Below are 18,152 nucleotides of genomic sequence, written 5' to 3' on the forward strand. Positions count from 1 at the left end.
GAAATGGGGAACCACTTACCAGGCAGCTGAAAAAGGAGCTGACTGTGCAGAGAATTTCACACCTTACGGCTTTTGGTCAGTAAAGTACATAAACAAAATGTAATTTTCTATGCAATTACAGAGGGTCACACAAGAATATTATGCTTTAGAAACCCACTCAAAAGCACATATTGCTCATTAAGAGCCCAATCCAGAAAATGGTTACTCACTTTAGTAAAGTTGCTCGTAAGCATTTCTGGGAGCAGGGCCTAGGAGACATTTTCCTTTTTATGCTTTCTTAAACAGTTTATGTGATAGTAACAACAGGAAGATAAATTACTTTGAATGGTAGCAATTAGAGAAATAAGGAGTGTGATAGATTTACCATGTGGAAAACATCTTCTTACAGTCATTAAACTTAGTTTTAATGACACAACACTGATTTCAGAAAGAAACAAGTTTATTTGATGAATATAAACAAGCTGATCAACACTAAATACTTCCCGTACACATGATAACAATGTTATGAACTCTAAATACCTTGGTACTTTACACTTCTATTAGACATTAAATTACAATGACTGTCTAATACATGCCCACTGGTAATTTCTAGGAATTCCTTAGTTTCATATCAATGTCCTTAACCACATATCAATATCACAATCCAGAACATGCCACTCACTTGAAAAAAGTATTACAAGAAGCACTATCAAATGAGGATCTAAGGTAAACAGGGAATACTGACCCATTGCTGCAGAACATCACATTCAAATATCACCCTACACACACACACAAAAAAAAAAAAAAACCACAACAATGCAGATATAGATTGTGTCAACACATCTGAGGTCTTTTCATAAACACTGTTTAAAAAGTAAATTGAAACTCACTTTCAAATGAAAGTCAATGTACAGGTACGTGCATACTGGATACACAAAATTCATTAAATACAAAATTCATACTGTACATTTAAATGAAAGAAAGAATGCGCAGTACAAGACTGATCTCACATTAAAATAATTGTACCATTAACCAAAAGTTGGCTTGTTTCTTTACACTTAGAGGGGGCAAAAAACTACCAAACATTGCTCAAATAAAATAATTTCCCAACATCACAGTGTTTATTGTAAACCCCGAGATCATATTTTAGTACATGAAAAGATTTTCATTTAGTACATGAAAAGATAATCACATGAAATGAAAAAAAAAAAAAAAAAAGGAGAGGGAGAGAGAAGTATAGAAAATAAAAGACAGAAGCAACATTACAGAGTTTTCCTCTCTAGGGACTAAATTGTAGGCCCTGATAAAAGTTTAGATCAATACTCCAACATGATTGGAGCAAAAATGCCCCTAAAATAATATCTATGGCACATAAATATCTAACTATACAGCTTTGTATCTGTGACCCTATTTCCCCCTAGTTTATTTCCTACTTCAAGTATTCAGTTGCAGAATTAAGGTTAAGACCTGATTGTAAGAGACACAGACGATTGTCCCCTACTGTGACAACAAATTTGTCACGAGAAAGTTTTATTGTCTGAGTTTCCAAGTGCAACATTTGTCATATGTGCTAAATGTACTCCCAAAAGCTTTGCTGTTTCAAAAACAAAGATCTAAAATGCCATTGATAGTTAAAGGACAAACTTTTTAAACATGAATGAAATCTGGATTATCTATGCTATACTAATTCTATCCATTTTCTATCTATGGAAAATGGTAGCATCCAGCAGGACTACTGCTCAAATAAATTGCTCTTTGATTGCACCAAGAATAGGGTACAAATAAATAAAATATCATCTCTAGACAATCAATTTAAAGGGCTATATGTATGGCTCATGTAGGGTGTTTAGGGTTAATTGCACCACAGGTTCAAAAAATATTTCTTTCTAAATTCAGTGCAAGACTTCAGGAGTATCCATTTAGATTTTTCTTTTTTTACAGCAGCAAAGAAAAAAGTAATAAGGATTAAGGCCACCCATGCTTAAATTTATTGTTTGTCCTTTAAAAATGCAGATATTCTGTTCCCACTCCCATCAGCGTGGAGGCATTTCTTCCATGGACAAAAAGATGCCTCAATAAAACAACCAAGCATTTGCACATTTGCCAGATGGAGTCATAAGTATCCTCTCCTTGAGAAGTGGTAGAGATTTAACTAGCAGTTAATAATTTCTCACTGAATGTAATGACTTCGTATTTTTATTTTTTCATGTGCATGTGCTTGAGAATTATTATACTAGATATATTTTGTTGATACAAACAGCCTCTAAGTGCTATTTGATCATTGGTATTTTCTTCTGTAACATCTAAGAGTCATTGGGATCCATGTTGGAGTCTGTTTTTCAATGCAGAAAATGATAACAAACAGTTCCTCATTTACAGGAGACCTAGTGCATATACTGTATTCACAGCAATTTTTATTTTTAAATTTTTATTTTTATTTTCATTTTCATTTTCATTTTTATTTTTTGAGTCCCAGCTTTTATTGTTGAAGATCTATATGCATTTGGATGGTAAAAGGTTGACACATCCTTGTGTATATGTCTGTACATACACATACATATGTATTTATATGTGTCTCAAGCTTTTACTATCCAGGAATAGATACATCTTGTTTATAATCATATATTTATGATCAAATTAGATGTCCTATGCATTGTCAGAGACACACACCATATTTCCATAAAGCTAATCTTTGCCATCAGTTATTAGTACCAAAAATTGATTTCATTTCCAACCTGGCCCAGAGCTTAATACCAGTTATACTATCAATGTGTATTTTTTTAATGTTGTTGGTGGTTTGTGGTTTGGGTTTTATTTTTTGATTATAATTATTTTATCAGTAGATATGAGAAAACAGAGGAGGGTAAAGGCTTGGGTTTTATTTTTTGAGAAAGCCCACATCTAACTGGGGGTAAGATTAATGCCAACACCCTTATATCACATTTTACTAATACCTCTTTGATAATCTAGTGCAATAGAAGTTTTAGAATAGACTAGGTAAAAATCAGCAAATGCAGATACCATACCTAAACGAATCTGAATTACTTATTAAAATCAATATCAATTTACCAATAATTAGTTAAATAACCTGTTTAAATGAACTTCATTAAACAATAGTATTCTGAACAGAAGGTTTGTTTGTGAAAGCAATAACTTGCAAGACCCATTGAAGATATAAATAAAGCTCTTGCAATTTCTGCTTGAGTCTCCTTCATTTTTTTTCAAAGTATCTAATTTCCTAGTAGACTACAAGAAATAATGGAGAAGATGCCAATTAATGCATCATTTCATTAGATATCAACCTTAGCATTCATTTTACGCATCTGTGATCTTCTCCAGGATATCATGGTCATGTTTGGAGATCCAATGCAATAGATTATCATCGTTACATTCCAGTGATACGTTTTTTCTTCCTGTTTCACTAGTTCCTCTGACAACTGTAACAAGAGAACAAAATATTCTAGTTAATAAAATGTTTCAGGCATATGCAACATCTTAGTTCTCATCTAATCAAGCTTCTCATAGACATCAGCAGATATATTGCTTTTCTAGGGACTAAGGATTAGGCAAAGATTTAAATTCAATTTGAGCACATTTGATATGCTGGCAATTTGATATGCTGGCAATACACTGAAAGGGTGGCAATTAGTTTTACAGATGATTTGTGTCACAAGATTTCCCCTAAATGGGAAAGATTTTAAATTCCAAAGATGTTAAATTGTGTTGTGTTCGTGATTTTGCAAATGGGGAGTTTTCTGTTCTCTACAGGCACAGTAGCTTTGAATTGGAAATGCTATTAAAACAAAATAAATAAATGTTTTATTTGGAAACCAAAGGAATTGTCCTTTTATTTCTGTTCTGTTCCATGGCAGGTGGAATGTGCAGTGCCCCTAGTGACTCTCCAAAAATGGAGGTACTGGAAGCAACATTTCATTGTTGTATTTTAAGTATTTTAAACTAAAGTTCACTTCAATTTTCAAGACAATGGAGGAAGGTTTTATGGATACAAGTACCTCAGATTTATAAAAATTGAAATATTCCACAGTGAGCATTTCAGCCATGCAGTCACTTGTGAATGGTTGTTGCTCTCCATGGCTTAGCTGGTACTTCTGAAATCTAGGGGACTGCTAAAGGTAACTGGTCAGTCAGTGGAAAGTGTCTTCTTGCTGTCCATGGGCTTTGGAAGAGGCTTTGTCTGATTGAAAGCAACTTCATTGGGAGGCCTGAATGATTTGTATTGTTCCAATAGTTCTGTTGCAAACAGCACAGTACTCTTGAACAGAGTGCAGTGAATTAGTCTTATTCATGGTATCTGTATATCAGATGAGTGGGAGGAATGAAATGATTCCTTTGCAGGGCAGTTGTTCATTTATCTACTTACTTTGTTCCTGGAGAAGTGAAAATGTGTAATGTATGGGATCCTTCATTACTGAGCTTGCATTTATTTAACTAGAGAGGTTTCCAAAACATCCATCTTTAATAAAAAAGTAACCGCTGCAGAAGTTTTACATTTTTGGATACAGCTGAAAAAATGTTGTTGTGTACAACTATTTGACTAAAATGCCTCTTTAAATTCTAGAAGCTAACATTTATCAGAGTAATTGTGCTATGAGTAAAGTGCAATACTTTGTGTAGAACACAAACTTACAAATGATTTTAAATCCCTATTTTCAAGTTCATGTCTGTGTGGTAACTACATATAATGGTTTATATAATACAAACTTAGGTGAATAATTTTACTTCTCCAATGGGAGGTTGGTACAATTTTTCTGGTTAAAACACTTTGGGACTAATCCAAAGCCCACTGAAATGTGGAAAGGTTTCCATTGATTTTAACAGGCTTTGGATTTGGCCCTTGAATGAAGAAAAAATGACTTCTGCAGAGCTGGAAAGCCAGGGAGTTCCTAAAGTAGATCATGTTACTAGTTCTGGCACATAAAATCTTTGCGAACTTTTTATGAAAACTGTAAGTTAGAGCATGCGTTACGTTTCGTGAACTGTGCATAGCTACCATTCTTTTGTGTGCCAAGTATTTCCTAATCATCATTCAAAGAGATATATAGGCATAGGAAGCACCCATATAAATTAAGGAGGAGAGTACATTCCAGAAACCTTAGCATAAAAATGTCTATATTTTTTTTAACAATTTCACTAAAATATGATCACAGCAAATCTTCAATACACTTGATATTTTACAAGCTGAAGTTCCTTTGCAATTAACACTCATTTATGCACTCAAAAAGAAGAACTCCGAATAAAGAATCCAATCTGAGCAGGAGCAGACAATCACAAAACACAACCTCTCTTCAGCTTGCTCCCCAAATTTTCATTGGGGTTTTAGTACAGAATGAAATTCCCAAATAAACTCCATGCGCTTAATCAACCCACCCATTCATCAGGAAACCATACATGTATTGGGACTGTAAAAAAAACTGGCTCACCACAGGTAGGAAATGCAAAGTATTTCTCAAGTAAGTCAAATAAATATATAAAAGGATATTGCTGTCAAATACCAACTGAGGTTGAGTAAATTAAATTTATATTTGTTTCTTAAATGCTGTACTTGGTATAGGTCACTGAACCTCTGAAACAGAAATACAAGTTGGTAACATATATTGGGCCTGAGATTCAGCACTGCTGCAACTGAAATTAATGTCTTATGAGTTTGGCACCTCTGATGTTAGATACCAGTCAATGAAAATATCAGAAGGATGTGAAGATATAAAAGTGTAGTATCCCAAAAATATTTGTTCGTGTTGTTTTTCCTTTGGATAAAGACACCTGCCAGATTACTACTTTTTACCTCCAATCCTTTCCTCTCAGCAGTGATTTGCAGGAATGAGCTGGGAGAGGGTGGGTAAACACAAAGGGGTTAAAGGGGAAACTGTTTAATAACAGTAGTAAAATGCAGGCTATTTTTGACATCTGGGTTAATGTCCATTATGCTCCATATGCTTTCCAAATGTTTGCAACAAGCACCTAGATACAAAAACAGATACCCATTCACATAGGCTTAAATTGCCCTCTCCTAACCTGTTACACATGGTACCTACATAAAAGGCCAACGACTGATATGGTAATTAGCAAGTCAGAAAGAGAGGGAATGGCCAGTTTATTGTAGGGAATTTGTATCTGACCAAATGTTAGTAGAGAAGGATATCATTAATGGAATCCTGTTAGGGCTATTTCTGCTCCTTAAGGTATAACAAGAGATGCACTGTAATGTGACATCTTTTAAAAAGCTGTCAGGATTAATTCCTCAGTTTCCTTCTCTGCACTAATTCATCACTACTGCCATCAGACTACTAAAAATGATGTGAAATAATTTCATTTTCTAGAAACAAGTAACTAGAATAAAAAATAGTAATGCACAAATAAGGATATAACACCAAGTTTTTCTTGAGTGACCTCCTGGAACTCAGCTGTGCCTCTTGCAACAACAAAATCTAAATGACATTAATTAAAAAAGAAAAAATAAATTATATTAATTAAAAAGAAAAAAAAAAGAAAAAAGAAAAAAAAAAAAAAGAGCATTCTCAATTTTTAGTTTTGCTCATCCAAACCCATGAAAAGAATGACACAATTAACTAAGACAAAGCCCTGGCACAGCACTATGCTGAATTCTGACCCTGCCACTAGCTTTTTTTGTGAGTAAGGGAAAAGCCACATCATTTTTCTGTGCTTAGCTTGCTCTTTGCTATAGCAGGGATAACATCAGGGTCCTCTCAGGAATTTGCAAGTCTTCATGTTTGTAATGTGCCTTAATAGTCTTGGATGAGTGCTAAGTATTATTATTTTTCAGTTTCTGCATTTGATTAAATCTGAAATAACATAGTAAAAAATAAATTAATATATTAAGTTACAAGTAAAAAACAAGCATGTGGCTTGTTCAGCTACTTGTAACACTTTTAATATGAACACATATTGTAGACTAGGTGATTCCCAAGGTATGTAATGACATGTACCATGTGGGCATAACTTAACAACTGCAGGATCCCCCCCAGATGTTTGATTCAGCCAAAAAATCTGCTCATGGCTTCTGTGTGAGCCCAGAGCTTGGACCAGTGGGAGCACTGCAGGCTGCTTTTCCCCTGCCTCTGAAGTGCAGTTGCAAATGTGATCACAGTCCAGGTATTTGCCACTCAGCACAAGAAACAATATTGGGTAGCACAGATTTGCTGGAGTGCTCTCCCCTGTTACACTTCCCTTAGCATAAGATACAACAATGGCATATGAACTTCTCTGTCCCAACAAAAAATACAGGTTTTGCTACTTCCACCTGGCCCAATTCTTGTGGAAAGAACAAAAAACAACCTCTCACTTTCTAATGAATACAGTATCCTGCTAAAGTCTGCCATATCAATGTGGAAATCTTCAGCAGGGAAGGCCAACGAGAGAAATAATTAAGACATAAAGTTGTATTCAACCCGTGTGGAAAACTTTCAATGCCAAGATGCCAAAGACACCTAAGACACTTGTTGAGCTAAGTGAAAAGGTAAAATCTAGTTTAGATTTATAGCATTCCTTCAGTGTCCCTCTAGGAGTTTGGCTTTTTGCCAGTGTTCCTTGTTAAAAATTTGTTAAATGTGTTTGGCATTAATGCAAACACAAAGTGCTCATTTGTTACAAATTCTATTGGAATGCATTCATTTAAGGCAATGAAGTAGTTACCAGAAAAGAAAAAATGTTCATTAAGTACATTTTAAAAATACAATGATGTATGCGGTGCATAACTATGGCGCCCCAGTGCCTATATAAATATCTGACAGAATAACCACAAGTTGTGTTTGGTTTGAAATTGGAATCTTTTAAACATAACCAATAGAACAAAACCTGGTTTTGTTTGTTGTCAAAACTGATGTTAGTCTTTCTTGTTTAGAACTAGTTAAAATAACCAAAGTTTAGGCATACAATTTCTTGCATCTCAAATCAATAAAGCACACAGGTTAAAATAATGCAAAAGAAAGTTTCCTGATTCAAATAGTAAGTGCAGCACTGCACATTATCTGGAGAACACTGAACACAGAAAGTAAACACCCTGCTTGGAGGAGAACAAATTTTAGTCATTCTTAAAAACTCCACTTGAGGAAATGTTACCTGGGAGATCTGCAGCTGTCTGGCACCAATCAGTTATACCTGGGCAAAAGGTGTTCTGCACTGCTCCAAACCAATGGGGCACATCACACAATAAACAGCTCAAATCTAGTTTATAAAACCCTAACAAAAAAGCCTATCTTCTGTGGCGATATGAAAAATCTCCAATTATAATCATTCTTGATTCTGAATAAGCAATCCAGAGGAGTATTTTTTAGAGGCTTGAAAATGTCATTTAAGTTAAATTGTAAAAGTAGAACCATTTCTCATCTTACTTCATCAGTGATTTATAGTTACTTATAATAAAGCTTAAAAATGGTAAATATGAGAATAAAATATATTTAATAATAATAAAAAAAAAAATCCAGAAACTGTGTGACTTAATTAAATATTGAAAGGGTCACATGAAACATCAGTACAAACAGTTATTTTTAAAGACAAAATGAACTTCATTCCAGTTCTGGCTAAGAAATTATTTATCCCATTTGTTGCTATTTATGTTTTAAATTCATTATACAGTAAACTTCAGAAGGATATGCAGCTGGTGGTAGAATCACTGCGTGAATGTGATGATCTTTCCATATTGCTGTAATGCCAGAACTGTTAATCTGAGTTAGGGATAAAAGCAGATACCATTGGGATGAATAAAAGTCCAAGTCCTCTAGAGAGTTAGTGTCCTTGAAAACTACGGTACGTTTCTATAATAAAATTAGATTAAGTTTGTGAACTTTAAGACTACTTGGATGAGGATGCTATCTCTACTGGGAGTGTTTATAAATCAAAATTAGACAAGTGGAAAATGAATTGAAAGACAGATTTTTTTTTTTTTAATAATAAACTTTTCCTTTTAATACAGTACATCTAGTCCAAATCACAGCTTTTCAGAAATATGAAAAATCTTAGCACGTATTCTTCAATCTGCCACTTTAATGCAGAATTTAAAAAAAAAAAAAAAAAAAAAAAAAAAAAAAAAAAAAGGATAACATGAAATGTTATCATGGCATCATCCCAGTACTCTTTGATGGTCTGAGCTGGAGCGTATTGAAGATGATGGAAAAATTTCTATTGACTCCAGTGGACCCAAGAGCTGCTCATCATGGAGCTCTTTGTCAGGACATTTATGACTTCCTTAAGATGCAGCACATGAGAGCATTAAGACTTTTTTCTTTTAATTTAAGTCAAACAGAAGTGACAAATAAAGAAGAGTTCTTGGGCAAAGCAGTTCAAACAACAAGAGTTCCCAATGTGATCCTAAAAACTGTCAATAGCAGAGATTACTTAATGAAATCTGAAGGAGCCTTTTTCATCCTTGCTGATGTGGAATGCCATTTATTCTCATGCTAGGGACTAATTAGGGGCCTTTTTTGAAGATCAAGGTTTTGCGATCTCTGCTTCTTAATAACATGGTTTGCCTGTCTGCCACCTGGGACAAGGCAAGGCACTCTCTAACTCCCAAACAGCAGGCACTGCCTCAGGCCATTGCAAGTGCAGGCAGGAAACTGATCCTGTGCTTTCAGTCATTTAACCCGTTCACTGCCAGCCCTACACAAGCCCACTCGAAGTCCTTAATAGGCAGTGACCAATCCCACAGGAAAGCACGAGCTTAATATAATCAAAGACTCGTGCAGCTGGAACTCTGATATTAACAGCAAAATTAATCTATCAGTACAGTGATAAAGATGGCATCACAAATCATCCTTTACTGATAGACTGGATTGAATGCATGTGGTAGCACTTGCTGCAAATCCACATACCACTCGCTGTGCTTCAAGCAGAGAGACAGTTCATATTTCTGGTGACTGGGAAAAGAAGTGGTTAAATAAAAGCTGTGTCAAGCCCCCAATCTAATAAGTCATCTTATTAGGAAGTTGTGATGCCCTGTTTGCCCTAGCCTGTGGCTTGTCTGCTCCACTGAAAGGTCTCCTGCTGGGACCTTTGTGGCATTATATGAGGTAGAGAAGGCTGCTACAATATATGAGCCTTGGTTTTGAGCAGCCAAAACAGCAGGAGAACTAAGCTGCAAAGAATTAAACATGTAACAACTTTGTAAAAGCACAGACAGTGATTGAGGTTGGCCCTTTTGCTGTTGACACATTCTGGCCCCTGTAGGTTGTGGTCACTAAGCCCATTAGATTTGCAGTGTGGCAACATGTAGTTTAGCAAGTTCAATGTGTTTCTGTTTTATTTCTAAATACTGGATGCAAGCTGGCAGTGATAGGAGAGTGGAATATGGCACCAGAAATATGTTATAAACACAGTCGTCATTGTCAGAGATGTAAAATTACTTTTCAAACTATTTTTGGCAGATGGAGGTTGGGTGTATTTTTACATTTTGTTAACTGAAACTTAATTGCAGATTGCTGCATGTTTTGTTTAATATGAGAAAAAAAAGAAAAAAGAAAAAAAAAAGAAATTTTGAGATGCCATTTTATCTTTAAAGAGGAAATTTTCACCAGATAGATAAATCTCTGTTGCTAGAAATTCATTGCAAAATGAAAACAACAGCAAAAATGAACACACAAAATATTCAGCTGGGATAAGTTTCACTTACAAGCAACCACTTAATTAAACCATCACTTCCCAATTCTGATTTTTTTTTTCCTTTCTTTAAGATAAAACATAAATTTAAATCAGAGTTTAAAAAACAACAACAACAAACAAATCAGACTGTGAAATAAACACTAGAGATGAACGAAATTAATGAGCAGGGATACAATGGATTCAACAAGTGTAGATTTAAGACACAAAACCTACTATGAGTTACAAATGAGAAGAATGCCCCTTTCTATCTGTCTAAGGACTACATGCTTTTAGGGACTGGTGTAAGTTTGCATTACACTTTGATTAAGATGCTCATGATCTCCAAGACCTGCAGGTCCTGCTTGCCTTTCAAAACTGCACTGCAGCCCCATGTTTAGTAAATTCCCACAGACTGATTACTTCCCAGAGTTACCAGTCTGTAGATATGGAGCAAGAGATCAGTTAGTTGAACATTTGTGCTTCTGAAAGATGTCTCTGCCCTCATTCCCAAACTAGCTAAAGCTTTGGTGCATGTAACAGGTTAAACATGCAGTGAATGACAAAGAGAGGTCATGAGGCTGAAGGAGGGAGGGAAGGGGTTGGCTACTTCTTTCCATTCAGATACATTTCTCTGGTGAGGACTCCCCTGTCTCTTCCTAGGTGAGGCAAGAGGATTCTTGCTCAGTTGTGGTCAGCCCTGCAGGGTGCCCAGCTCACTGCTGCTGGCAGTGCAGCCAAGGGCTCAGCAAGTTCAGACTTGCTGATTCACAGAAATAACTGGCCACTTCTTTTGGAGGGACAAAAGTGATGTTAAAGGCAAAGCACATTCTTATTTTGACCACCAGGGATGAAGAAATGTTCCTTTTCTGTTCTCTGAAGTTTGCCTGAGCTAAGCAAGGTCATAGCTGTGGCTTTTATATGGATGAGGGGAATTTCTAGAATATGTAGGACTTAATTTCTTAAAAGGCTTTTTAGGTTTGCTGATAGGGACTAGAAGGACATTCTTAAAATCTCACACATATTTGCCTGGTGGTAGGGAGCATAACTTGGTTTTCACCTCATGCATCCTACAGGATTCAGTCAATATTTAACAGTTGAAACTGGCTGACTGTTGCTCTTGGATAACCCTAGTTACTGTGGCTGTCACCATGCTCTGTTATTAGAAGCATATTGGTTACAAGATGTTGTACCAGAGTAAACAGTAATAAATTTGGTGGTTGTGGTGAGGAAGTTTAATCCAAAAACATTCCAGCCAACAAGCAGGAGTACAAGGGCTGTACTCCTTTCCTGGAGTACCCAAGGGCTGGACGGAGTCCGGAGGAAAAGAGGTGGTAAAGGTTGAGTGCAGGTCTGAGGTACTTTGTGTGTGGGCTTTTTTCTTCCTTTAGGAAAAGACTGGATTCTTGGCTAGAGAGGACAAGTCTTGTTGGAAGCACTGGGCATCGTATGATGTCCTCAGGGCAAATGACTCCAGAAAACTGGCAGAAGTTTGCTTGGGATTATCTTTCTCTTAAGCAAATAATAATAAGAAAAATAATAAAGATGAATCTAGTGGTTTGCATCTGCTTTTCCAATCACATTAGATTGCTTATCTTCTAAAGCTGAGAATAAACTAATGAGCTTCAAAACTAATTTGCTATGTGGATCGGAATATTTGTACCAACAGTTATATGTCCCTCTCAGTACTTCATAATTTAGGTAAACTATGAACGTGCTTTTTCGTTAGTTTGCTCTGCTAGTTAATAGCTCTGTCCTCTTTAAATACCTCTGTCCTCAGTTAAATACCAATTTATCTGTGGAGCACATTGTGAGGTATACCTGTTGTTTTACTAATAAAAATAGAGAAATCAATATGCCAAAGGATAGCTCTGACTATTGTTATATATCAAAAGTCTGCTTTGCAGTTGATGAGATATATTTTCATCTTCTCCAAAGAATCCTATTTTATATGGTTTATGATAGGAACATACTTATAAATTTGAAGTGTGATACTTACAGTTGCATCTTTTAATGTCAAGAAGAGATCCAGCCAAGGAGTGCACTGGTTGGTTTGGTCTATTTGAAGCGAGACCAATGCTGGATCCACTTAAAACTCCTAGAACTGCTAAAGCATTACAATAACTGTGTGTGGCAGTGTGAACATGACCATACATGCTTGACAGCTACTTATTTTTTAAATACCCATCCAGACAACACGCAGCATTTTGAAATCTAGCTTGTGTGGTCTAATTATGCAATCATTTTTATACTTTAGGCCCCAATATTATGAGCGTCTCCACAGTTATGGGTCTGCCCACGCATTCCTCAATGCATGATAGGGCAGACTTAGGGACCAGTTCTGGTAAGCATATAAACATACATTTAAATTGTTACTTAAGTGAGACTTAAATGTGCACATAACATTAAGAACATGTGTCTGTCTTGGATGGGACCTTTCAGGGTATTCTTTTACTAAGGGCGTGCATACAATATGCCATTCAGATTGAAGACCCACAGTCATCTGCATACCAATAATAAACACTATTGCATAAAGGGAAATTATAAAATAGCAATAAGGAAAATCTTGCTTCCCCAAATCTCTGAACACCATCTTTTTAACCATTTATGAACTTAACAGAAAGTATGTAAAAGTTAGCAAAATCAGAGGCTTAGTCTGCAAGATTTCCAAATGAGATAATCATGCAAGTGTCAAATGACAGGTAAACATATACGAACAAAAATATGAACTTCATTACAAAATCTTATAAAATGACAAGAACAATAATTCCTACTTGATACATTTTTTTGTAAATTTGATGTATTGTAATTAAACTAACAACATTATTTTAGCTATACAAGACCAGTAAATTGATGAACACAAATAATCTATCATTGATCACAATTTACACCAATTCATGCTTTTTTTCTAGAGAACATTTTCTCCATGCCCATTTTTTCCCTTCTCAATCTCTCCTTCCAACTGTGCACAGACCTTCTCTATTTATTTATTTTGCCATCTCCATTTCTGTGTTTGCTTAAGCTTTATGTCTCTGTTGCCAATCTGACCAACTCATGCTAAGAGGTGGTATTAGACCATAGCTAGTGATTGTGTGTTATCATCACCATCTACTTTACCTGCATATTGCAGTTCTGCCGGTTGGAACAAGACAAAACATAAGAAGAGTAATTCAAAAGCATTTTTGAGGTCAAAAATTTGCTAATTAGAAACAGCAAAACAAAACCAGCAGATACTCTTGTTCAGCATGCACAAATGTGTCAAACCCACTGAGAAAAAAGTAAAGACTAGAATGGAACTTAGCCCATAAAAATGGCTTGGAAAAAAAAGAATACTGATGGCAGTCCAAACTTTGTTCATTATTCCATTAATTTTAGAGGGAGCGGCAACAGAACTAGTACTTTAGAACAATTATTTTTTTTTTTCATTGAAACAAATATATTACAAAAAAAGACGACATAGTTTCAGGACTAGTTTCAAGAAACTTTATTCCTATGGACCCTTCAAGAAAGAAAAACCATATTTAGAACACATCCTAATTTCTCATTAAGTATTCTAAATAAAAATAAAATTATAGAGCCTATTTCACTCTAATCTGGATATATTTTTTTTTCACACTTGCGTGCCTTTCCTCATTTTCTACTTGAATTTAAAGACATAACACAGATCACCATTGCTACAGCCACTGGTACAGGCCATCACCTCCACATTCATATTTATACACTTTGGATAAGAAGCACAGTGGCCTGTATAAAGAACATTAGAACTGTACACAAAGATGTCAGAAAACCTGCAAAAAGCATAACTTTACCATGATTTGTCTTCATACTTCAATTTAGCTTAGTGTATTGCGAGGGCTAGAATATAAAATATGAGGATTAGGCCAAAGAAAGGTAGTTTTTGTTGTTGGTGGGTTTTTTGTTTGTTTGTTTGTTTGATTTTGGTCAAAGCTACTTGGGCTTTCGAACAAGCCACTTCTTGTAACATATACCTTAACTGTAGTTTATCAATCGCTTTATTGACAAAAACGATTGAACCAAGAACAGCTTCTGTAGCAGAACTCAACAATTAAAAGTCATCTGAAAACAAAACAAAACAATACAAAAAAATCAGTAATTTTCTCATGCCACTGAATCACAGACATGGGATATAAAAAGGGAGAGAGGAGGAGGAGGGTCACCAGTGCCCTTTGCAGGAGTTTTTTCTAACAATATTTTGAGGTTTTTACTTCCACTTATTAAATGAAACTTTATTTTTAATTCCCCAAGTTAGGTGTCTTCCAACACTAGTCACTGACATAATAACGAGCACAAATTGCTTTGCAGGTTTACAGAAAATGCAGCTTGTTCCAACAGTATTTTCTAATTCATCTCTCTTCAAAAGTTCAGAGTATGGATCGGGAGCAGCACACACCTGCTCCTGTCCATACACAGAAAAAGAAATGGCCTTTCCTCCCCCCTCCAGGGAGAACCTCCTCCAGGCTCTTGCATTTCATGGGAGTTCAGGGCTCTCCACTAAATTTGGAATACTGCGTGTAACAGCCATCAATAGATCAATGTCATCCACAAACTACTTAGCACTCTAGTTAGCACTTGTAGTTAGCACTACAAGTATAAATTTTTATTTATACTTGTAGTCTCTGCAATTGGCATGGGAAGCCTGGGCAACAGTTACATGGTATTGGAGTAAGCATTGCCAGCTCATTTCAGTAAGTGCCTGTATTGTAAGAAAATTTACCAATCATTTCATATTCATACCTCCTAGGCTATTCAAGATTTTAGAGATCTCTCATTATTTTGTCTTTTTTTTTTTTTTTTTTTCCCAGCTGATATTGTAACAGTCTTTCTTCATAGAATGGCTTGGGTTGGAAGGGACCTCAAAGATCACATAGTTTTAATCCCCCTCTTTCTCGTAGAAATAATTTCACATCTATCATTCTCATCATCCTTTTTTCTACCTTTTCCTTCGTATTCTTTATGACTGGCTTACCAGAACATATAGAATAACAAAGATGTGGGCAAACCTAGAACTGGTACAGGGGTTAAAAATGGCTTTGTGATTAGATAACTATTTCTTTTCTATATATTTATAATATTGTTTACCATTTTGACTACTGTGGCAAATAAAGCAAAGTTTTGGAGAGCTATGTACAACAATTCCAACATCTCCTTCCTGAACAGTAATGGCTAATTTACATCCTGACATTAGGTATGTAGTGTTACAGTTGTTTTTTTCCCATATGCTTCATCTTACATTTATCTAAAGGACATTTCAGCTGCTGTTTTGCTGTCTAGTCCCTCAATACTGTCACTAAGTCATTACAACCTAGATTTTGATTTTTCAGAATTCATTCAATCCTGCAGAGGGATAGAAAAAGATTTCAAAACCATTTTGTGGGAAATTCTCATGAAATATATTTTGTTTCTCAAAAGAATGAGCTGAAACCTGCAGGGCATCTGGGGTTGAGGGGAGGCAACAGACATATTTCTATTCTGTGCATAATTCAACAGAGTGCTGATTCACGCTTGTGGAACCCCTTTTTTCTGCTGTTATTGTTACCTGACAAAATGTCATCATTTTTCAGTATTATGCCATTATCAGCCTGTACTGGGATCCTGTAAAACAGATGAGAGAAAAAAAGGTCTCTTTTTGCATATTTATGCCATCCTGCTCGGAGCACTTTCGATGGCCCCAGTAAATCTGTTTGCCAAATTTCAATCGACTCTCGTGGTGTTCCAGCTGTTAGATAAACTTCCAAGGATATTTTTGTGACAGGTACAAACCTAGACAGGAAATCTCAAGAAGAAATCCTAAATTAATTATATGTCAACATTCAAGCCACAAGAAGGAGCAATTGTCATAAATTTTTGAAAGTTAGAATCCAATTTTAGTTGTAAGTGCAATAAAGTTCACTGACTCAGTTGTGAATCAAAGCCAATAAAATAATATGTCACATTCTTTAACAGTTCACTTTGGTTAAACTCAGAAGGGAAGAAGCTAAGATTAGTGAACTGTATATTTAAATCACGTAAAAAGACTACAGACACAAACCAATACCACGTCGTGGATTTACAAATTACAATTCAGTGTTGCTTAATCTTATCTCACTTTTTTTGAAAACATATACAAACTATAAGCTAAATTTGTGCTTAATGAAAACATCTCCGCGACCTGAAAATTTGACCATGATGCCAACAAAATTTTTCTGCAGCACCACACACCACGTATCTCAGCTGTCTTTCTCTATATACACACACACTGGGCACTGTGCGTTTGGTTTGCTTTATGAATGCTATTAATGTCAAGTAAGCAAGGGGTTAAGAGGGCAAACAAAGGGAGAGAGTGTTGAAACAGTACTTGCCACAGAGGGCTGCCCATGCTTCTCTGGTTTTAGCATTGCTGCAATTTTCTTGACAGCTTTTCTCAGATTTTCTGATTCTCTTTGTGACATGTCCTTGCAGAAACTGAGCACGGCAACCTGAACATATAGGTAGATCTGAGTGTTCTGCAGTGGCCAAAGGCTGTGCAGGTAGCACAGCCCCCCTGCCCCACCTCCCCCAGTTTGCCAAATGCATTTCTGAGGCAATGCTGAGCATGATGAAGCTGGCTGTGCTCCTGATCATCCTGCCAGGCCTGTCAGTTGCGCTCAGCTGGGAGCAGGGCTCTGATCTACTCCTGGCTGAAAAAGCGAAACCATACACATCATGTCAGGTACCCTGCAGCAACCCCATGCTCTGGCCTGGTAGGGGGCCCTTTCCAAACCTGCCTGCCTAAATACAAAAGGGAAAATATTGAGATACCTGTTGTCTCAGCACAGAGGGTAATGTGTCATGGGGGTAGGGAAGAGAGGAGGGAGAAGACATACATGAAGCTCTGTGAGCTGCATTTCTCAACACAGCTTTGTGGCATATACAGGAGATATTTGTGGTCCTCACTCCAGCACCAGGTCTGTGACAAGCCCTGCCAGACAGCAGAGCAGCACAGTACCGCTCCAAATCCTGCAGTGTGGACAGATACCTTGGGATATTGCCTGCCAGGTAGGGTGCCAGGGTGAGGAACTGACCACTGACCACAGCCCTCACTCCTGCACTTTGCAGAGCTCTGCACCATCAGCTAGAGACTACATAGCCCAGCCACCATGTCCAGGCAAGGAGATGCAGTCACCTTGCCCCCGCAGAGGTCATGCACAGGGGAGCAGGCTAGCTAAAGTGTGTCACGGCAGGAAGACGCACAGCTCAAGAGGGAGGGAAACGTAGCTCAGACTATTGACAGGAGAGGCTAGAAAACAGTCATCTTGCACAATGGGCATGAGTCCACAGTGGAATATTCCATTTATAAACAATATCCTTTTATAAAATGCAGGTAACATTCCCTTTCCTTTACTGAGTGCTTTTTCCTCACAGATGAAAGACATTAAAAGGAGCCATCCAAAGCCCACGGAAGACAGAGTCTTTCAAATTACTTTAGTGGAGCAGTGTCAAAATAGTCCCAGGAAGAGAACACTCAGAGACCCATCTGTAGGCAAAACCTGGCCCTCAGCAAAAATATAAATATGCCCGAAATC

General features: G+C 36.6%; 1 protein-coding gene across 6 annotated transcripts in view; it reads right to left on the reverse strand.

The window, feature by feature from the left end:
* Window positions 1–421: 421 nt before the first annotated feature.
* Window positions 422–18,152, reverse strand: part of ERC2 (ELKS/RAB6-interacting/CAST family member 2) — a 550,520-nt gene continuing 532,789 nt past the window's right edge. For all 6 annotated transcript variants that reach the window (XR_011812383.1, XR_011812382.1, XR_011812380.1 and 3 more), the window contains one exon: window positions 422–3,416. The gene's annotated coding sequence lies outside the window, so the exon portion shown is untranslated. The remainder of the gene's footprint in view (window positions 3,417–18,152) is intronic.

This window comes from Anas platyrhynchos, chromosome 13 (genome assembly GCF_047663525.1).
Source record: "Anas platyrhynchos isolate ZD024472 breed Pekin duck chromosome 13, IASCAAS_PekinDuck_T2T, whole genome shotgun sequence".
Taxonomy (NCBI): Eukaryota; Metazoa; Chordata; class Aves; order Anseriformes; family Anatidae; genus Anas; species Anas platyrhynchos.